The sequence below is a fragment of the Gasterosteus aculeatus genome, chromosome 5 (assembly GCF_964276395.1).
Source record: "Gasterosteus aculeatus chromosome 5, fGasAcu3.hap1.1, whole genome shotgun sequence".
NCBI classification, from domain to species: domain Eukaryota; kingdom Metazoa; phylum Chordata; class Actinopteri; order Perciformes; family Gasterosteidae; genus Gasterosteus; species Gasterosteus aculeatus.
The window spans coordinates 15879076-15901486 of NC_135692.1; the positions used below are offsets into that span (position 1 = coordinate 15879076).

The window sequence follows — 22411 nt, forward strand, 5'->3', positions numbered from 1 at the left end:
CATGTACATGATTGCTGAAAGATGTATTTTGTGTTTGATGCCATAATTATTACAAGTCTGAAATGTGTATCAATCATCTCAGTGGTTGTATAATTAATAAGTAATTATATATTACTCTATTTTTCCCTTCATCTCCGGCTGTACAATTGTTACTTTAGTCTCACGATACACTCTTTTGGAAGCTTGTTTCTGGTTACATTTCTTCTGAAATATGCAAAGTTACGTAATCACACGCTCACTGGACACACCGTTGACTTTAGCCTCACATTTAAGGTTAACGTGAGTCTTTGGTCTCTACAGCCGCTACACTGCGCATAGAAGAGGGACTTTAATGTGTTTAGGACAACAACAACAAAAATGCATGAAATACATAAAATGACGCTGCGCTTTACATTTATTCAGATTCTGAGCACATCTGGGACGCGCACGCACGCGGGGCATCCACGTCGAGAGGACTGGCCCCCTGGAGGGGGAGCGGGGCGGGGCCACAGCGAGCTGGTGTCGGATTTCACAGCCGCAGAACGTGACTGCGATGGTTGCCTCCGCGCGAGCGGTGCCAAACACTCCTGCGCTCCGAGAAGCGGCTTCCCGCTGGCGTCTCCTCCGCGAGCCGCGAGCCCTTCCCGTGTGTACGCGCGCGGGGTTTTTGTTTTTTTTGTCGTTTTTTCATATCTAATGTTTTTATTTCCGCCGGCGCTGCGGGTTTTAACGCCGCTCTGAACTCGCGAGAGAGAGAGAGAGAGAGAGAGAGAGAGAGAGAGAGAGAGAGAGAGAGAGAGAGAGAGACACCGTTTGCAGATTTGAAGAGTCGGCGGAAAAAGAAGAAGAAAAGACAAAAAAAACTTTGTGCCGCCGCGCAGAAACACGCAGCTGCGCGGCCGAAGTTCCGGCAGCGGCGGCCCGGAGGGGCCCCAGGGGGGAGGAGCCAACAGGTCCACAGGTAACCGCGTCCACAGGTAACACCGTGCACCCGCCGCTGACAGCTTGTCAACATGTGACAGCATGGGGGGGTGAATGCGCCACGGCTAATGGTGTACGTCCGAGTGACGTTTTACCCAGTGGTCGTGACGCCCGTGAGGGCGGCTGGCACGCGCGGCTGCCGCTGATTCGACATCCACGTCGCTTGAGCTTCACAACCGGGTGCGGAGGGACGCGCGCGTCCGACGCAGTGGGGCATCCACAGTCGGCGGGGATCGAACACCGCGGAGCCCGGTGACCCAAAACGCTCCCTCTTCCTCTCCCTCCCTCCCTCTCTCTCCCTCTCTCTCTCTCTCTCTCTCTTTTCTCTCTCCCACTAATTTGTCGACACCCCCGATTAACCCGTGTCAAGATAACGCGGCGGTCCGAGGTGTCCGGATGTCGGCACATTCAAAATGTCACGGCCGCGCTGCGCACGCGGCGGCCCGCGAGAACTTGCAAAAGGTCGTCTCGTGAAACCACGGATTGCATCCGCAGATCACATTGCGCAATCCTCTGCGTCCACTTTCTACACGGTTCCTCTCTGTTCCAGTGAAGCGCCTGTTGAACGGTCTTTTATGACGCCGAAGGTTTAGTGCGCCTCGCTCAACTTAAAACATAAAACTGGCTGCAGACTTTGCAGTGCAGACATGTTTTTGGTGGTTGTTGTTGTTGTTGTTGTTGTTGTTGTGGGGTGGGGCTGGAGGAGGAAGAAGAGGAGGAAAATGATGCCCTTTCGCGTGACAACCTGTGACATTCAGGGCGAGATGCGTTAGAGGCTGAGACACAAAGCGGGGAATTCGGAGTGTCGGAGGGTTTCCCCACCTCGCCACCTCCCGTCTCTTGTGATTCACGGTTAGATGTAATTTGGGAGGCTTGCGCTCAACACAACTAAAGTGATTTAGCTAATAACCTTTTGGATGTCTGGTGATACCAGATCCCATGTCACTGAGTTCTAAAAATACCGTCCCTCTCTCAGTAGTTGGAAGCGGGTTATCAAAGCGCTACGATGTCGCCATTCGTAACAGATCTCATGTATTAAGGTCATGTTTGGGTGTTTTTGAAGTAGTATGCGGTACCTGCGGTGTATTTTCTACGGCAGACGGTGGTCAGCATGACGAGAGTACCAGGAAGCAAAGCAATGCTGCTGCAGAAAGCCGCATCGTAGCCACTCAAAAACGTAGGCCCAGGGTTAACTTATATTGAAAAGGTTAATTTGGATTGTTATTCCGTGGATTAGTGCCTATTGCAACCCCACCTCAAACTAACCCTCGTAAGATCTAACGTAATGAGGAAGTTATGGAGAAATGACAACTTCAAATCATTGTTGACAGCTGGGATTTTTCTCACGCCGCCGCCTCCTGGACCAGGAATGATTTAGTACTGTTTCTTGGAGTAATATATTTAAAACAGAAAAGCTCAGAACATCTCCTTTCTCCTCAGATTGTAAAGTCCTGTGTGAATGACACTGGAAAGGAGCGGCTGTCTGGTTTAGGAAGTAATTATTGTGAAATAATTAGTTTCACTTACTGTAAATAAGGGGGGGGGGGGGGGGCAAGAAAAAGTGGGCTATCTTTTTACGCTTTGTTTTGATTTGTTCACCACTCCACCACCGTTAAGAATAGCTCCGCTCGTTGGAAGTCTTTGGCCCAATCCCTATTAGGGTTACTTCTAAAAATGAAGGCCAGTGTAGCCTAACCGTGATAAAACCAGCCTGGGCCTAAATGAGGCTCTGTTAGAACCGGTAGAACTCAACTGGGACATTACAGCGGTTTGGCAGTGGTGCCCGATGACGTAGTCGCTGCCTTCTAGGGACCGGGGCGAGTGTGGGAAAAAGAAGGGTGGGAGCCGAGACCGGGAGCGTAGCTGAAGCCCAGTGGGATCTTTCTGTGGGGGGGGGGGGGCTGTGATGTTGGGGCGTGCGGAGCTCCACACGCGCCGGCCGGCGGCAGTTAGACGGGCGCCCGCCTTCGCATACTGATTCTCCTTCAGCTGTTCTTCCACGCAGCCTCTCTGGACTGCCCACGCGTGTGTTACACCCCCCCCCCCCTTCTCTGTTTTTTCCCCTCGCTGCTTTTTATTCCTCCTCTTTATGGCTTTGATGGTATTAAACAATCTTTACATGTCAGAGTGCACGGCTGCCAGTGTTCACGTTGGGAGAGCGAGAGAGCAATTAGGTCAGTGTGGGAGAAGCGCTGCTTCATCTTGGCCTTAAAGCGGCAGGGTACCTCGGTTCAACCCGCCAAGTCAAATTCCTTGTATGTCTGACATATTATGAGAATAAATGTTTCCTGATTGATATTCACCCAGGGTACCTTGGTTCAACCCTTAATATTCACCCAGGGTACCTTGGTTCAACCCTTAATATTCACCCAGGGTACCTTGGTTCAACCCTTAATATTCACCCAGGGCACCTCTGTTCAACCCTTGATATTCACCCAGGGTACTTTGGTATAACCCTTAATATTCACCCAGGGTACTTTGGTATAACCCTTAATATTCACCCAGGGTACTTTTGTTCAACCCTTGATATTCACCAAGGGTACCTCTGTTCAACCCTTGATATTCACCCAGGGTACCTCTGTTCAACCCTTGATATTCACCCAGGGTACCTTTTGTTCAGCCCTTGATATTCACCAGGGTACCTTTGTTCAGCCCTTGATATTCACCCAGGGTACCTTTGTTCAGCCCTTGATATTCACCCAGGGTACCTCTGTTCAACCCTTGATAATCACCCAGGGTACCTTTTGTTCAGCCCTTGATATTCACCCAGGGTACCTTTGTTCAGCCCTTGATATTCACCCGATTTTTCAAAGAGGTCCAACGCCAGGGGGGGGTTATCAAAGCTTTGTTTCGCTCCGCTGTAAGTCCCATGATGAAACGTCCCAGGACGGATCGTCGTTTGTGATATTTTAGGTTTCCTCACTGTGTTAATTTGCCTGAGGAATCAGGCCACGGTTTGTCTCCTCTTTTTTTTCTCCTAATGAGGCCGCGCTAAAGACCCACATAACCTATTATCCTGGTTATTGATGTGTTTCCAGCCGCCGCGTGTTTTGGTGGACCTTGGAATCCTTGGAATGAAGTTGTGCTGCCTTTCTTTCAACGATCACATCCTCAAGACAACACACACAGACACACACACACACAGCATTTAACAACAAATTGAAAGCCTTGTGTCCCTGTTTGACTTGATCTCACATGATGTGTGTTTGTAGCGCCCCCCCCCCTCGCCTGTTTGAGGTTGCATTCTACCATTTGGCACGGGAATGTTCTGGAGCACGTCACACTGCTTCCTTTCCCTCGTCACAGGGTTTCATACTATTTTCCACACTCATTTCGCACCTTGGCTTTTTGCTCTGCCCAGTCGGACGGTCCCCCGGCGTGACGGCTGACATTTGCAGTGAAAGAACCCGATTGTTGGTTTGTTAGTCCCCCTCCGCCCTGCTCTCCATAAAACAATGGTATCAATTGCTTCTCCGGAGTACATCCACAGCTCTGAGTGAGAGACGGGCTGGCCGGGCCTGTTGGCCGGCCGGGACGCCAGTCCGACCTCGTTTGTCCCAGACGACGGCTCCACGCTCGGGCCCTTTTTAATAATAATATTATCTCTTTTAAGTGTGAGGCCCTTAAGTGTATATTTATTTTCCCGGGGAGACGGCGGAGAAGACCGTTGGATTCAACCGCCTCCGCCTCCCCCATCAGCCTCCTTCCTAATGATTGGTCTCCGTTCTATTTTTCCTTCCTTTTCCCTGGGACCCTGCCATTAACTTTGACAGATGATATGTTCCTTCCCCGAAACAGTAATCCTGAGCGCAGAGTCGCTGAAGAATTGGAATGGCACACACCCACCCCGCTCTGCTGCTCGCCTTTCTCTCCCTCCATCCCCGCCTTTCTCCTCCCTTTTCCTGTTGCGCCGTCTGCACCGAGGGACGTGCCGTTAATATTCTTTTTAAGAGCTGCACTGAACAGCCGAGCTGCCAAGTTAACCCTCTGCTGCCACGAGCCGGATGGCCGCTGTCGCTTGGACGTCCTTAAACGGCGCTCGATGAAAGCAGCGTGGCTCTGGGCCAGATGTGTCCGTACCCGGCTGGGATTTTTGGTTGGTTGTCCAGCTGAACCAAACCTGTAATTTTCATGTAATTTAACCTATAATTTTAGTCTCATTTATTCATTTGAAAATGGTAGAGTAGTTAAAACAAGTTTTCTCAGGTTTCAACTGAACTGAACATATTATTTTTCCAATTTGTTGTTTATTGTCGTCCTGTCCAAAACCCAAATGTATTCCATTTGTAATGATAAACAGTGAGAAAAGTAGAAAATATTCACATTGGAGAAGCTGCATTCTTGGTATTATTTGTCCCCAAAAACTATTATTACTTCGATAAAACGATCAACCTCAGGTTTGAACAATCATCCATGAAAACCGGAGCGGTATTTGCAGCCGGGGGGGCGTCAAGCTGAACCCCCCCCCCCCCAGTAAGTCATGGTCCATGCATTGTTGTTTGCCGTTGGTGTTCTGCGTGCATCGTGGGAGGAAAGCGGCAGGTGGTCCCACCTGAGCGGCCCGTGGATCTTCGTCTGCGGGGAAGCGTCTCTGGAGGGTGTAAATGATCGTTCCGTCAGACCGACTGTGACATAAATAACGGCAGATCCTTTGCCTTTTCTTTTTTTTCTTCTTCTTTTTCATTTCTTTTTGGTGTCAAGGAGATTTCCATTTTCCTTTCGGCTTTTTGTGTCGCAGTAATAATTCTGTAAGATGGCACACTAGGCAGCATATGGCTGCCACTTATGATCTACTGCCTCTGTAAGCAGTGACTGCAATATGCAAATGTCTGCATGCTAATGGGGTGGTAATTTAATAATAAAGTGTGTCGTATACAGCCAATAATGAGCCCGGGGGTTATTAAGTGTCAATGGCATTCGTTATTTATTTTTTTTGTGACACGCCCACTTACCGTCGCGCCAAAACGAGCACGTGCACGCCGACCCGGAGACACAGACGTTGCCTTCTTATTAATTCATGGCTTTTGGGTGAAAAGCACACTGATAAATATACACCAGGAGTACTTGGCCATTGGAATTGTGAAACCAAATTGGGCAGAACTGAGACCGATGCGCTGCAGTAAATTAAACAAGCAGTCTTGTCTGTTGGGTGACAGCACAATGGTGATTAGGGTTTCATGTGAGCTGCCCTACGTTATTTATGGCTGTGCTGGGGGCGGCCTGCAGTTGAATAAACCCACAGTCCATTGACGGGGCACATTATGGACGGCCGACTCGTTGTCGAGGGGGGGGGGTTCAAAATGGCTTTATTTCCTCTCGAGGAGGTCCATATTCATCTAAATGAAGGTGGAGGACCCGCGCGTGAAATGTGTTGACTGTGATCCAGGAGGCGTCTCTGCGCGTCCTGGACGACCTCGCAGTCACACATCAAGAGTCTTCTTTGTCCCGTTTCCACTCCCGTCTTTGGCCTTGTTGTTGTCCGAACTTTGGGATTTTCTTCTTTTTCTTTTTTTGCATGATGGGATACGCGAAGTCGCTTTGTTCAAAGTAAACATGGTGAATCACTGTTGTCGTCGGCCTGTATTTTTTCGTGTGCTGTCCACAGAGAAAACAAGTGTGCGGCTGATGCGGCGAGCAGATATGCATCGAGACTCCTCATCCACCGTAAGGACAAGATGCTGAGTTCAGCACATTAGAGGCATTTATCACCTGCAGACACTGAAATACAACCGGCTCTTTTTTCAAACACAAATTGACTTTGCTTTTTGTATTTAAAATAACCGTAACTACTGTAAATGGGTTCATGCTGTTTTGCGATTCACTTCCTTGCGAATGCAATGTTGGGCGTCGAGGGTGAACGCGTTCACACGGATTATGAGAAACAAAGTTCTAATACAATCTGTAAAAAATGCATCAATGGCCATGATTCCAAAGGTTCCATAACCAAAGTGTGTGTGTGCGTGTACATGAGAACCAGCAGCAAACGCTCTCTTAGAGGGATTTTCTTATCGCAATTAACATGGACTTGACTACAGAGCTACATAGGACCATGTTAAGTAACCGTCGCTGCATGAGATCAATAAAGAGGCCCCAGTTAATCGGTGAAATACCAGCTGTGCCTCTGAATGTGGAGCAGATCCCCCCCCTCCCCCCACCCGCTCGCCCGCTTCCAGCGCGAGGGCCCAACGCGGCCAGTGGGAATGTGAAAATCGAGGAGAAAATGCTCTGCAGACCTCTCGGCGCTCGGCCCGTTGTTGCACCTGCGGCGGCGGCTGCTCGCGTTGCGTCTGGAAGTGTGAAGTTGTAGAAGTGCCTGTTGTGTTTCTGTCCACTCCCTAACGAAGATCAGGAGAGCGCCGGCGATGACGGCCCGTCTGCGTGGTGCTCGCTCCTCTCGGCCCGGGCGCGCGGCTGCTGTCATCCGCTCGTTACCGGCGGACTGGAAACAGCTCGGCGGCGCTTCGTCGGGTTGTTGAAGGAGGGTTCAAGTCGCTGTCGGTGCGAATGTACGTCGAAGCCGCGTGGTCTCTGCGTGCTGGTCTGCGGTGGTAGAAAGGGAGGTGCATGCTGGGTGTTTATTTGGTTTAACGAGCGCTTTGAGGGCTTGGGATTCTCGGGACCTCGTGAGAGCGTCTGACAGCGAGTCGATCGTCTCGGTGCGTTGGCGATGTGGGACGGGATGCCGACCTCTAATTAGCGTTCGGTCTCACTTCGAGTCATTGTCTCGCTTTCAATGCAATGCGACGAGTCACGAGGAGGCTGTGTGCGTCTTTCATGCAAAAGCGGACCGCCGTCTCCGCTTTGACGAGAGCGCGTTGCGTGAGCGGCGTCGCGATTGTTCCTCCCCGGCACAACGGCGCGTTTTTGTCCCCCGGCTGGCGCCTGCCCCGCGGAGCCCACTCCCACCCCGCTCAGCTTGTCCAGGGCGCCGGAAAAAACAATGCCGGAGCTGCCGGGCGTCTTCGACCGCTGTCGGCGGGGGGGGGGGGGCAGTTCCCCAGAGGGGCTGTTTTTTTTTTTTACGAGTCCCGGGTCGCCGGATCTGGTCCCGTGCTCTCAATTGCGTCTTTGTCCCCCCCCCCTTCCACGGGACCTCCGTCCTCCAGCCGCTGTTTTCCGCGGATGAGTGGACCGGCTCCCGCGAAGCGTGAAATACAGCCTCTTCTGTTCGGCTGCGGCGGACACTCCGACTTTTGATCGGGTCCAGGCCGCGCTCATTAAACCGTCCGCACGATGTAACGTCTCGCCGCGGCCCGCCGTGTGCCAGCACGCCATGTTTTTCCACTTAGGGATTCCAGTGTTTGTCTTTGTCATGAAGGCATCTGGGTGGTAGCGGTGGGCCCCGGCCGGCTCCCAGGGAAGCTAGCTGTGATAAATGCTCCTCACACCCTTTTGACCCCCACAGGTCAGGCCTTTGCCCCCCCCCCCCCCCCCCCCTCCCACACCTCCCCCCTGCCTGTGTGCCATGTGCATCGCCTTCATCGCGCTCAGGCTGCAGTTATGTTGTTGTGTTTTTATGCACTTTGACATTCTTTAACCTTTTTATCTCTCCAGAAATATCTGTTCGTCACATTCGGCCGTTTCGATACGTTCATGTCAATGTGATCAGATACGATGAGCCACATCTGATATGTTGTCAGCTTTAGTTGGTTTCTGGGACGTCACTTCGAGTAAGTAGAAGAAAGTGTGAGGGAATTAATTTGGTTGAAATACCAATGACAGGGCGGTGTTAACGCGCACACACACACACACACACACACACACACACGTAGTGAAGGTCTACGCTGCATGAAATGGCAGTGAAAAGAATCGCAGAGGATCTTTTGTTCTTTTGAAAATCCACCTGATGATGTCGGCATCTGGCTTCTTTCCTGGACCGGTTGGCTTTAAAAGACGAAAGAGAATTGGAGAAAAAAGGGAACTTCGTTACACACTTTGCACACACGGCGTGCGGCTTTTACCCTCCAATCCCTTTGTGATTGAAAGTGTCCATTTTTCCCTTAAGAGCGGAGCACAGGTAGGACCAACTGGGCTTTTCTGGCTTCGCAGATAGGAGCCTCGCTGCGTCCTCTTCCTCGTAGACCTTCCTCACGAGGCCGATTGAGCCGTTTGGTTTGGCTAAGCTGCGTGAAGAGCGCCGCTTCTGTAATGAAAGAACACTGCCACATCGAGGCTTGACAAATCTACCCGCTCCGTGTCCCCGTGTTGAGGGTTGGCGGATTAGGCTCCAACTTTGGTGCCACTTTTCTCTCCAGCTGCTTTTAAGAATTCGTTCCAAATAACACAAAAAGGGTGAAAAATGCTTTTTGTGGGGGAAGCAGAGCTGCGAGGAACAGATTTTCTAGTGGCAGCGAGAGTTCAAATTTACATGCAAATCTTCATTTAAAGAAACGGTATTTCAAGCAGGTTTTTTTTCTTTTTTTTTTTTTTTTTTTTAACGGAGCTCGGCCTTATTTATTTAATCGCCGCGCGGCGTCTCGAGTGGTTACGCGAGAGCAACAAAGCCTGATGGAGCTCTCCAGCAACCCGGACCACCAAAAGTGGAACGGAACTTCCAGAAACTTCTATCCCACACGGACAATTTGTGATAAAAGGCGGCCGGACGGAGAAGCTCATGTGATCAATACCAAAAGGCCGTCAGTGCCGCGGTGGAGACGGCTGCATTTACTGCCCACAGTGATTATGTAATCCATCAGGGTATTACCGTAAGGGGGGGGGGGCTGGAAGGTAATAGTGGTGCTGCTGATGATCATCGTCTAGCAACAGCCCGAGGGCAGGAATGTTTTGTGCGGCGACGTGTCCGACAGGTGGCTCGGAGACGCTAATTGATTAATGATCAGGGTGATATACGAGCCCCCGGCGGCATAAAGCCTCAGAGCCCCGGTGTCGCCCTAAATCATTTCCAACCAGGCCAGTAAACCCCAAACCGCTCCCTCATCAGCATACGAAAGACCGATCGGGGGGGTAAGGGGGAGTAAGGGGGGGGGGGGGGGGGCCCTTTGTGGGACGCCTATTGTCAACACCCACAGTCTGAGTTAACAGCCCATCATTTCATGGCCGATGAATAATGACAACGAGGATGGTTTTATAATGAGGGTCACTCGGCGCTAATGAATGATTCACATCATCGCCGTCTACGGCCCTTCGACGTCGGCCCTCCTCCTCTGCTGGCCGAGCGCGGCTGCGACCGAAAGCAGCGGCGACCACGGAGCAGGAAACGCCGAGTGGACGCTTCTTCTCACCGGGTGGTGGTGTGACTATTCTTCTTTTTCTCCCTCTGAAGGATCATTTACAATTTAAAATATTGTGCGAGCTCCTTTCCACACACACACACACACACACACACACACACACAGTCATTGTCAGTGGATTCCCTCCGTCTCACTTCCTCTCTCTCTCGCTGCCTCTTCCTCTTTGACTCTCTCCGGTTATTTACCATTCCACAGGGGGGAGGAGGGCGGGGGGGCGCCTTGCGTGACCCTCTTCATTGTTTTGTTTGGATGCCTACGAAGGACAATGGCGGTCTGGGGGCCTCGGCCGGCTCCCAGCGTGTGTGAATCTGCGTCTTTCCATCGGGAGCGCCGTCCTCCGCTGACACGAGAGGTCACGTGACCCGTGTGTGACTGAAGGGGGTTTCCACCGCCTGGAGGGGGGAGGGGGGGGGGGGGTTCGTACTGTGTGCTTGTGAGCGCGAAGCCGGGGGGGGGGGGATTTTTAAAGAAGCGAGTTAAAACAACACATTGCTCATGACTTTTTCGCCGCAAGAGCCGAAGAACGGCAGGCGGTGCCAGTGGAAGACGAGGTGGGGTCCCGGGGGGGCCGACCGGGGCGGGTTCTTCTTCAGCACTCGAGCATCCCGGGAACCCGCTGAGGCGAAGCCGCGCATTGAGGATATGATAACCCTGTCATACACATTCCTCGCCGCGTTGTGACTTGTCTCTAATCGAGATCGTTTGGGGATCCGCTCGGGGCGCCGCCACGCGGCCACGTTGACTCCGCCCCTCCGCACTCGACCCCTTTTCCGCGCGCTAGCAATATTCGCACGCGTCCAGAAGGTGAGCTCATCGCCAACGGATGCGAGCGACGTGAGCGCGAACGGACGCCGCCGCTCGCGAGGGTTTTTGCGAACGTGCGTCCTCGTTAGCGTCCAGCGGAGCTTTGCGCGAATGAAGGCGTCCTTTTGTGGTCGAGATGAACGCGTTAATTTAGCGAGGCCGCTGTATCGACCTCTGCGCTCCACGACTCCGTCCTCAAGCGCCTGTGATTACAAATGAGTGTGAAATTCATCCGCTGCTTGTTATGTGGCCCCCGGGGGGGCCGGGGGGGGGGGTTAATTGATTTAGTTTTGTGTCGGCGTGATGACTCTTCTAAAGCTCAGTTGTCCTCGTTTGACTCGCCGCCGTCCTGCGCTCTGCGTCCTGTGGGACGTCCCTCAAAGACAGACGCTCTGCGTTCGGTCCGAGTGTCGCGCGACTCTTGTGCAGCCAGACGTGCGGGTAGGAACTGATATCTTGCGGCGGCGTGCGCAAACAAGACGCCATTGTTCCCGCCAGTGTCTTTCGACGGGGAGGCGGCGTGTCACTTTGGACCCGTCTCTGTTTGCGTGTCCCCCGTTTGGACGTCGGGCTGATCGCACATTGCTGTAATCGGGCCTCGGGTAATTCGCGCGCCACAAACGCGCCGCTTCTTCTCTCTGCTCGTCACACGAATCCTGGAATGTGAGGAGGTCCGATCCGTTACGGGGAGCGTAAGAGGGGAGGGAGGGAGGGAGGAAAAAGGGCGTCCGAGTCTCTCCTGTAGGCGAGCGGTTCTGTGCCAGAGACGAGAGGAAGTCACCGAGTTTTGAGATGTCTCCCTCCCTCCCTCCCTCCCTCTCCTCACCCTTCAGTGCTTTTTAGTGTAAGCCCCGAATTTGTCGCTCCCGTCGACTAATTGGTCTTCTGAGGGCGCCGGAACGCCGCCTCGCCCTCTGCACAACGGCGCTGGTCCTCGACCAAGTGGCGGCCGTGTCGGGGTTTTGCGTCCCGTGGCGGTTTGTAGGTCTCGGGCGTGAACACAGACGCACTGTGCTGGTTACGGGACGTACGTCTTCAACACTGATCCTGGGCGGGTGCATCACAGTCAAAGACAAACAAATAGACATTTATCGTTAGGAACTGTTCTTTAATGTTAATTTGGACTTTTCCCTTTTTAAATTCATTTCACATTGTTGCCACAATAAGGACCGACAGGAAGGAGATGAAAGCGTTGGTCAGTTTCCCGGCCCGGCCCGGTCTGGCCTGGACTGGCCCGGTCTGGCCCGGCCTGGCCCGGTCTCTCCCCCCCTAACGACCTCCTGCGGCCTCCAGGTTTGAAGGGGAATAAACCGGCGTGCGTGTGCAGAGACGGCGGGCAGCGCCCCGAAGAACGCCGACGCCCACCAGCCGTCCTTTGTGTTCGTCCGCGTGCGTGTTTTTGCACCACGGGCACATTTTCGCACCCGCAAGAGACGACAAGCGGGCCTGGCAGCCGGCGCTCGTGTCAGCAGCCGCCGCCGTGAGGCTGGCACGCCGGGCGCCCGGCTGAGGAGACTCGTCCCTCTGCGTCCCGCAGCCAGAGAAAGTAAAAGTAGGTCAGTTTTCCTGTTCAGTTCGCTTCTCCGCTGTGGTCGTTGTTCGCCTCGTTGGTACACGACGACGCGTCATCGTTTCTTTGGAAGTCGTTTAATTATTCTATTAGACGCTTCATTTATTCACCGCCGTGTTGTTGTGCCAACCGGGAGAAGGTACACGCCGTACTTTTTCCCACAGTCATTTTTCCAGTTTCTTTCGCTCTCTCGAGTTGGCAGCTTTTCTCCACGTGAAGCAGTATTTAAACCCCCCCCCCTCACACGTCCCCTTTCCCCGCCATAATGTGTGTCCAGGGTGATTGGTGGGTTGGGCGGTTGATGTGGAACACATGCCTTTAATGATTCACACTCGGCGTGCGGTAGGTCGGCGGTAGCCTGGGATTCCTGCGTTTTTCGGTTTTTTTTTCCCCTGCGGTGGTGTTTTTTTTTTTAACTCTTCTTCGGACATGGAAACTACGGCAAAGTGGAAACGGGCCGTTTGTGTACGGCTTGCTCGCTCTCTGGATGCTGAACCCGACTCGCTTTTTACCGCCTTCATGCGGCGGCTTTTCTTGGATTAGCGTCCTCTTGGGTTTCTCTTCCACCGTGTGATTCAACAACTGGGTTTTTCAGATTCAACCAACTTTGTTACTGTTGAGTTAAACGACTTGAAGCTCGTTGGTATTTCGTGCTGCTGAGCTCATTTATCGTACGGCGTTACAGCTCGCGTGGCGTCTTACTTCCTCCCCGTCGGCAGCAAAGCGGAAGCGAGGCCAAAGCCGCGACGTTCAATTGATTTGCAGTTTAAAAACCACAAAACAAATTGGCGCGCACGTCATTGTGGTTCCATCCAATAACCGATCGGCGTGCGTGAGTCGCGGCAGGGCGTGTCCCGCCGCCCCCCCCCAAGCGAACATTAATGGCTTCCTGTTTTTTGCCCCACCTCGCCCCCGGCGTCGGCCCTCCATCTTTCCATCCACGCTTCCATCTTTTGTTCCCTCTGTCTCGCCGTCCCGCGGCCCCGTCTGACCTCTGCTTCCTCCGCTCTCACACACACACACACACACACACACACACACACACACACACGGGCGTGGTGTGAAGACGAGTTGCTCATCTGCAGCGAGCACTCAGGAAAACGGCGTGCACGTGGCGTTTCATTAATGTGCCAACGTGGCGAGGAGGTGACTGCTGTGTGTGTGGCGTCGGACGTCTTAATAATCATGAGATCACCGCTCCTGTTTATGGAGGTTTTTTTATGTGGTGGTGCTAATTTTTTACAATACCCATAATCCTCAGCGCAACAAAGTGCTGCTTCAATGAAACTGAAACTTTGTCCGGCGCTCTCTGGGCTTGTAGCGCGGAGAGCGTCCGCTGTGCGCGAGTGCTGAAATTGACGGAGAGACCTCCCCGGATTTATGTGTTGCTACAAAGCACCACCCGATTCCGTACGGAGGAAAGCCCGGCCGCTCGGGGCGCGGGAGGGCGTAGCTAGCGGCACGCAGTAGTCTGCAGTTCCTCTTTGGGGCGCCTCCTGACAGGAACTTGGCAGCAAGGAAACATAAACAAATTCCCTGTGGTGGGCTGGCATGCTGGGCGGCGCAGTCCCTCCCCCATCTCCCCCCCCCCCACCCGTTACCATACATGCACAGGGCCGCGCTGCCCGGCCCTGGATCTTAAAGGGACCACCACTCCCCCCCCCCCCCTCCCCCCGAGGGACCGTCCGCTGTCCTCCGTCCCGTTGGGTCAGTGCCACTCGGAGGTTTCCAGGTGACACGGCGGCAGCGATGATGATGTAACGTAAGAGGGGAGACGAGAGGGAGGCCTCGCAATCCAGTGCGGAAAAGAGCGAGAGACCCAGCAGCCCCAACTCAGACCTGCACGCCGGCGCGCGCACACACACATGCCCAATTTATACATACGTGTGCACTCAAGACACTGGCATGACTGCGGTTGTGTGTCCTGTCCCTCCCCTCTTCTTCCCCCACTCTCCAAACACAGGGGTGTATTGTGCCGTCTGACCTGGGCCGTGTCCAAAGGCAAAGAGAACCCTGATTGCTCAAACAGCCATAGCTCGCCACGGCCTTCCAAACCAATGGGGACGGCTAAGTGAGCCCGGAAAATCAGTGTGCATACTGCACGTGTGTGTGTGTGTGTGTGTGTGTGTGTGCACGTTCTTTTTGATCAGCCACAGAAGGGCTTTTTTGGACAGCGTTTGCAGGAGCTGCAATGGCACCTCCGTCCAATTTCATCAGCGCTGGTAAAAGCATTTGCCTGACTTTTAATAGTCCTTCATCTCTACATCATCATCATCATCATCCCAGGGCCCAATTCTCAACCATATTTTGATGTTTTAGTGGCCGGCGCTGGTGGAGACGGGACCGATTCTGCTCTCCTGCAATTTTTTTTTTTACTTGGAGGATTAAATGTGGTGAATGGTCATTATTTAGGTGATGGGTGCAGGAGCCAGCTCGCAGGCCGCCGCGCCGCTGTCGTGTCCCCGACCGGCCCGGCTGCCTTTCATGTGATCCACACCTGGATGAGTGCTGTGCGGTTACAAAGGGGAGCATTCATTGGACTTTTGTTATTACCGGAGCAGGTAGAGAGCGCGTTGGGAGGCGGATCCCAAAAGGGATCAAAATGCCACATTCCCGGTTATTCTGTGCATTACGGAAAAAAAAAAATATTTCCTCAAACTTAGGGACATTTTCAGTAAAGGCAGATCAAGGCTTTAAAATGATTCTGCGTCATCCTAAATGTGGCGGGAGATCGAGGATGAGTTTGTCTCCATTAGCCGGCGTGTGCGTGTGCACATCCGGTACCACGTTGGACCGGTCGTGAGTGCACGTACATTTGCCCCGGCACGCGGAGTAAAAACCTCCCACCGATGCGGTAAAGGAGACGCCATTAACAGCCCAGATGTACAACACCCTCCTCCCCCCTTCCCCCCCCCTTCCTCCCCCCTCTCCCAGGTCCCAGTGGGCACTTCTCTGTAATGGCCCCCTATCGATCCTGAGGCCTCCTTGTTCACACTCAATGGCCATCGATCGGCGCCTCGCAAAGACTCTCAGAGGGCTGCTTGGCGTCCTGCGGTGTAGATGGTGTAGATGGTGTGGATCGTGTAGATGGTGTCGATGGTGTAGATGGTGTACAGGGTGTAGATGGTGTAAAGGGTGTAGATGGTGTAAAGGGTGTAGATGGTGTAGATGGTGTAAAGGGTGTAGATGGTGTAAAGGGTGTACAGGGTGTAGATGGTGTAGATGGTGTAAAGGGTGTAGATGGTGTAAAGGGTGTAGATGGTGTAAAGGGTGTACAGGGTGTAGATGGTGTAGATGGTGTAAAGGGTGTAGATGGTGTAAAGGGTGTAGATGGTGAGCATATGTGCAAAACTTGCTCACCATGATTTTCAAAAAGAAACCTGCGTCTAAACCTTTTTTCCCCCTTCGACCCTTGACCCCCGGGAGCCACTCTGCCGTCCGTCCCGAGAGAGACGAGGAAGAAGAAGAAGAAGAAAAAGAAAAAGAAAAAGAAAAATAAAAAGAAAAAGAAAAAGAAGAAGAAGAAGAAGAAGAAGAAGACTCCCTCTCGCCTCCCATGTTCTCAAATCAGTCGTATTAATCGGTCAAACCCCCCCACATCGCTTCCTTTTGTCTCTCATCTGTTTTTGTGGAGGGACAGTTGATTAATGGAGTCACAGACAAAGACCCCCCCCCCCGTCGGCCCCCAGATAGGTAAACCAAAACACATGTGCTCTGCATGGACGGCCCCCGAAGGCCGAGAGAGAGAGAGTTGTTGTTGGTGGGGGGGTAAGAAATGAACGGCGGTAGTCTCCGATGCGTTCGGCCGATCGGCAGTGCCGTGTGTGGTGTGTGCAGAGAGAGTGGGGGGGCTGTAACTAAGACGCCGTTCAAGTTACCCCCCACACACACACTTCACCTCTTACCGCACATATTTAGTGATTTTGATGAGGCGAGGAGCCATTTGGTCACCCTGAGCACCGCTTGGAGCCCCGCGGGGAGCCGGTGGAGTCTTGTAGGAGACAATTGCTTTATCGAATGATAACGTATTATTCGAGAGCTTTAGTGTCAATTGTCTCCGTAATGGCGGGGGGGGGGCTCGCCGCTCACGTTGTACTTTATCGCTGCACGCCTCCGTCTTTGTGCGCGTTTGTGTATTTATGTTTGTGTGCAGCTAATTGGCCGCTCTCAGCGCCGGAGGTGCATTGCATTATAACGATGATGTGCGCCGTTATCCTCTACGCCGCCCCCCCACTCCCCCCCCCCCCCCCCACTGAACCCTAGAGACGCAATGTTCAACTGCCCCTCAGGTGTCTTCATGCTCGTAGCCGTTTGTCCCCGATGTCTCCGCCCGATACACCGCTTCATGTCCTCAGTCGACATTTAATGAACATACAAACTGTGGAGGAGTCCAGCTGCTGCGTAGGAGGCCAGAAGGTCTGTTCTTTTGGCGGCGGCGTTTTAGGTGACATGCCACGTGTTGACACGGTAGCCCGCCCTGCGGGCGGCGGCGGCGGTGGTGGGGGGGGGTGGGCGTGCGGGCCCCGCGGTCCAAACAAACGCGTCTGTCTGATCCGATGAGCGCCGGAGATCATCTTCACTTCATTAGGCCGCGCGCCCGTTAATAATTCATGCGCCTCTTTCCCAGGAAGACTCGGCACGCCGCGGGCTCGGCCGCCGCCCGTCCGCCCCGATTCCTCCTTGCCGGGCGCTTGAGCCTTTTTTTTTTTTTTTTCCCTTCGCCGTTTCCGGACTGCGACCTATTTACTCACCTACCCGCTCACACCGCACCCGCCAATGTGCACCGGACGAGCAGGTGATGTCGTAGCGCCGCGGGCCGAGGGGGGAGGTGAGAGGGGGGGGGGGGGTGTTCCTCATCTTTTATTCGCGTTGAGGTGTTCCCGGTAGCCGGTGAGCTCCTTCTCCCCCCGCAAGCCGCCCGGGGAGGGTTTTGTTCTCCCCCGCTCATCGTCTCCCTGCACCACGCTGTCGCATCCAGTCATGTATTCACCCGCCGTCTCCCCCACCCCGCGTTGTGTACATTGCATAACCCTCCTCCCCCCTTCCTCCCCCTCCTCCCCTCCCGTCTTCGTTGGCAGCAACCCAGGTCACCACCTCTGCCTCCTTCCCCCTTTTCACTTCCTCCATTCCCAACGTCTGCAGCAGTATCTCTCTTTCTCACCCCTTCTCCCTCCTGCTCTCCCAGTGGTCTCATTAGGTATGAAGCAGGCTGCCCGGTGTGTGTGTGTGTGTGTGTGTGTGTGTGTGTGTGTCTGTGTGTGTGTGGAGTCTCACTTGACTGAGCGTGCCACTGGCTCTGGCGGCGGCCCGGCCTCCATTATATGAAGTGGCCTCCTGTTGCCGGCTCGTGGGTGAACACGGGGCAACTCTCCTAACAACAGCAGCCTCCACCGCCCGTTTCCCGGTATTGTGCCGTTGCCATGGTTGCGGGAATCAACCAAGCAACCGCCGCAACCAACGGGGGGGGGGGGGGGGAAACGGCGGCAGAAAATATGTGGGAGCCACGTGACCCGGCCGGTCGCTACGGCGGCACATTGTGACGCCGACGCTTCCAAAACCTCCGCGGCGAACATCTGTCTCTCCTCTGTAATGACCCACCTATGTGGTCCGACCGCTCTGTCTTCTTCTCCACTCAGCGAGTGACTGTGTGTGTGTGTGTGTGTGTGTGTGTGTGTGTGTGTGTGTGTGTGTGTGTGTGTGTGTGTGTGTGTGTGTGTGTGTGTGTGTGTGTGTGTGTTATGCCAGTGTCTAGTTACAGGGACGGGGCCCTCTGCTGACCCCGGCAGGTCAACATCCATTACCACATGGAACCTAAATGTCAGGCACAGCCCCCTCTCCCCCCCCCCCCCCCCCCGGTATGGCCATTTGTCTTCCCCTGTGGGTCAGCTGGGCCTACACGCACACAGACACACACCCGACGTGCAGAGTCACGCTCGCGTCCCGCGTGCGGGCGACGTCCTGCTGATGGATGTGAATCCACAATCCGCTCGCGCTGAGGGACGAATGAACAGTAACAGGTGTCTCCCCGTCTTTTTTGAAGTTGGACCCGGCAGAACTGTTGTTTAGCTTTGGCACCGGGGGGGAGGGGGAGAGAGGGGAGGAGAGGGGCGGGGGGGGGGGAAGAAAGCCACCAGCGATTTGTTGACTATCCAAACATTTGCCTTCTTGAAAGTGATGGAGTGCGGAAAACGTCTCTCGGGGGGGAGAAGAAAAAAAAGGCTGAGCCGCACCTCATTTTTCCTCTCCCACCTCATGCGTCAAGTCCTCTTCAAGTTCTGTCTCCGACGGTCAATGTGGAAAGACCCCCCCCGCCCCCCATATACCCTCCCTCCTTTGTTAAACAACGTCAATCCGTATACAGTGATGAGCTCTAACAGCCGTTATCAGAGTCCAGACTCCATCACTCGATCCCACCGGCAGCGTCCGTCCATCCAACAGGTAACAGGACGTTAGAGAAGCATCAGGGGGCGTGTGCACGCACGCACACACACGCACACACGCACACGCTGCTTGTTTACAGGAAGCTGTCAGCGTGTGTCCCTGTGATAAATAAACAGTGACGCGTCCCCTTTTTAATGACGGCGTGTACCGGCCTGCTCGCTGAATACTGACGGAGAGATTGAAAGCGTCCTCGGGGCCCTTTTCCGACATGACGTATGGCTCCCGCTTTGTATTTGTACCCCCCCCCCCCCTCCCTCCCCCTCCCTCCCCTCTCAGCGCTCCCTTATTTATCTCAGGCAGCGGCTTGTGCGTCAGGTTTGTCGACGCGAGCGATGCCGCCGCGGACACATTTTTCGAGGACCGCCAATAGAAGCGCCGTATGAGAGAGAAGATCAAATCCCACCGAAGAGCTGGAGGGTCCTCGGGGACGCCGTCCCCTCCGCTGTCCCCTCCGCCGTCCCCTCCGCCGTCCCCTCCGCCGTCCCCTCTGCCGTCGGTGGGGAGCAGGTTGCTTTGGATCTTTTGGCGATAAAGGAGGGGGGGGGTGGGGGGCCGAGATCACAGGCGCCGTTTATTCATCCCCAGGTTCGGAGCCTCACCTGAGGGACCGTTACAACGTTACACTACAACTTTATACGGCCCCCCCCCACGGCCCCCCATTCCCCCTCTTTTTTTTTTTTTTTTTACTTATTAGCAATTGACCCACTTTCTGAATCTAAACTTAGCGACTCCCAACCGGAGGAAAAGGGAGTGAGTTGGTTGTTGTGCTCAGGGCGAGGCGGCGGGGGGGGGGGGGGAGGGGACATAAATGTCCTGACTGCTCTTTTTTCAGGCCTTGTGGGCTTTTTTTAAAGCCGCTGTTGAACCCTATTACCTGATGAGTTGTATACATGGGGGGTTAGAGTGTGTGTGTGTGTGTGTGTGTGTGTGTGTGTGTGAGTCCCAGTTGCCCAAGAAAGATGAAGAGCTCTCTCTTTACCTAAGGGGGATGGGGCTTGACAGTACTGTAGCGCCTCCACCCAACCTCCATGCTTCTATTGAAGCCCCCCGACCCCTCCACCCCCTGCTGATAGATGTGTTTTTCTTAAAGGCAAGAGGTGGTTGGTTGAGAAGAGTCTCTTTAATGCAGCTTTTGTGTGCGTGCGTGTGTGTGTGTGTGTGTGTGTGTGCGTGTGCGTGTGTGTGCCCGGCCTGCTAATGCACTGCAGGGCCGTGCACGTGGACTACAGGCCGACTCGGAGGCGGCCCCGCAACCTCGACCCCGGCATCATTTGTTTGGACGAGGGCCGTCAGTGGCTGTCGGGCGGCACATGATGAAGTGTCCGTCGGTAATTGTCCCCGTGAAGCATCCACATCTCGGGGGGGGGGGGGGGGGGAGGAGGGGGGAGGGAGGGGGGGAGGAGGGGAGCTGACAGAGAGAGAAATGACACCCTGGGCTCCTCCTATTCTCTCTCTCTGTGTTTCCTTCCAGTTTCTCTCCCCAGCCCTCCTGAGCGCTCGGCTCAGACCGGCGGCCCCCCCGGACCTCCAGCCGGGGCCCCGCCGCCGCCTTCTGTGTGTTTGTGCTTCTGCTGTGCGCTTGTTTGTGGTTCGATCTGTGCATGCACGCTATCCAAATCTAAGGTCAGCGCGTCGTAATGTTTCATTGGTCTATTACCCATAAATAACTCTTCATTCAACCCTTCAACACGTCTCCTTCTCTCTTAGTCTCCCAACTTGTGGTTAAAAGGGGTAATTTACTCCGGTCGGGTCTCTGGACTCCTCTTTGGGGAAACCAGTAGCTGCCTTTGCTCGCCAAATTTCTTTTGTTAACGCACACACATGCAGGTGTTCTTTGGTAATTCTGTTCCTGGCCGGTTCGTATTGATCAAACGATATCTCTGTGTAATGAAAAGCTTTCACAGGACGCACGCCGGCTTTATAGTGCGATCCATAACGCCGCGACGCACCGGCCCCTCTGCATAAATCGCCAGCGGAGGTATGAAGTCAGAGCCCAACATAAGTGGATCCATGAGCCGGGGGGGTTACAGAACAGACAAAGGATCAAGGGAAGGAGGGGCGGGGGGGGGATATAAAAAACAAGATGGAGGAGAGCGGATCCAACGTGGGGAAGATGAAGGGTGAGGAAACGGAGGCGAGGACCGAAGGGAACCACCTCCAGATGCGAGTCCTCTATTTTCCAGTTCCCTCGCTCCACCGCGCGGCCATGGGAACTACCGCCGACGCTGATGCACGCTGGACCGACGGGCTCCCTGGTGGAGCCCCATCCTGCCGGTCCTCCGTGGGGGTCGGGGGGGGACCAGGCGAGGGTTGCACGGAGGGAGAACAAATCAAAAAGGAAGACGGGAAAGGCTGAAGGAGCGGAGGGTGGAGGGTGGAGGCTCCATTAGGTTGGCGCGCGGCTCCTCACGACACCCCGAGGACAGCAGGTGAATTAGGAGGCGGCAGATGGGACACCTCCAAGGGCCCCGTCCCACTGTGCTCCTGTATGTTGGCCGGCAGCCTCTCTCTCTCTCTCTCTCTCTCTTTAATGGGGCACTGGCCTGAGGCGGCACAGCAACACACACACACACACACACACACACACACTGATTATACATCACACACACTCCTGGATGCCCTTGCACACACTGCGTTAACGGGGAAAAGCAAGAGAAAACCTCCGCGGCCTCCCGAATGACGCCTCCGCCTGTGAGATGATGGATCTGGTTGGTGGTTAGTTAGCGGAGGAGGGAGGCGCACTGCTTAGGCCCCTTTAACGGGCCGTCATTTGGAAGATAACCGTATTGTCGCATCTCTCTTGACATTTAAATGTAATCAGGAGCTGCTGGTTAGCGCCGCGGCCCGCGGGCGAGGGAGCGCGGGGGCCTCTGCGCGGGAGGCTGCCAGCGGAGGAGCGATCCGGCCCGTGGGCGAGGCCCAAGCGTCCCTCGTTCGGTCACACGGAGGAGGGACGCGTCCCCTCACATGGGAAGTCCCCGCGAGGCCTCTTCGCCGCTCCTTATTACCGCAGACGAGACGCTCCGCTTGATTAACGCTTCTCTCTCTCTCGTCCTCTTCATCAGCAGAGGAGCGCACGAATTAGAGCGCACTTACTCCGTTGGTACAATGGCGGTTAATGGCGACGGGAGTGGCGGGAAGGGGAGTTTTTAAAGATGTTTTTTTCAATTGTGCAGCAGCTGTTTTTCAGCCAAGAGCAGAACGAGAAATAAAAGCGAGTCCAAGGTGGATGTGGAGGGAACGGCGCCTCGAGGCTCATTCACTCTGGTCTTTATTTAATCAATTCAACCTTTTTAATTTCACCGGCCGTGTCGAGTCCTTCTCTGCTACCTTATCTGATGACAAGGTGTGTGTGTGTGTGTGTGTGTGTGTGTGTGTGTGTGTG

The 22411-nt window shown here is 54.2% G+C and overlaps 1 protein-coding gene across 6 annotated transcripts in view; it reads left to right on the plus strand.

Annotated features, from left to right (window-relative positions):
- The first annotated feature begins 497 nt into the window (after positions 1–497).
- Positions 498–22411, plus strand: part of raraa (retinoic acid receptor, alpha a) — an 87551-nt gene continuing 65637 nt past the window's right edge. For 2 of the 6 annotated variants that reach the window (XM_078102536.1, XM_078102538.1), the window contains exon 1: positions 498–956. The gene's annotated coding sequence lies outside the window, so the exon portion shown is untranslated. The remainder of the gene's footprint in view (positions 957–22411) is intronic. The other 4 variants (XM_078102533.1, XM_078102537.1, XM_078102531.1 and 1 more) reach the window with 4 other exon arrangements.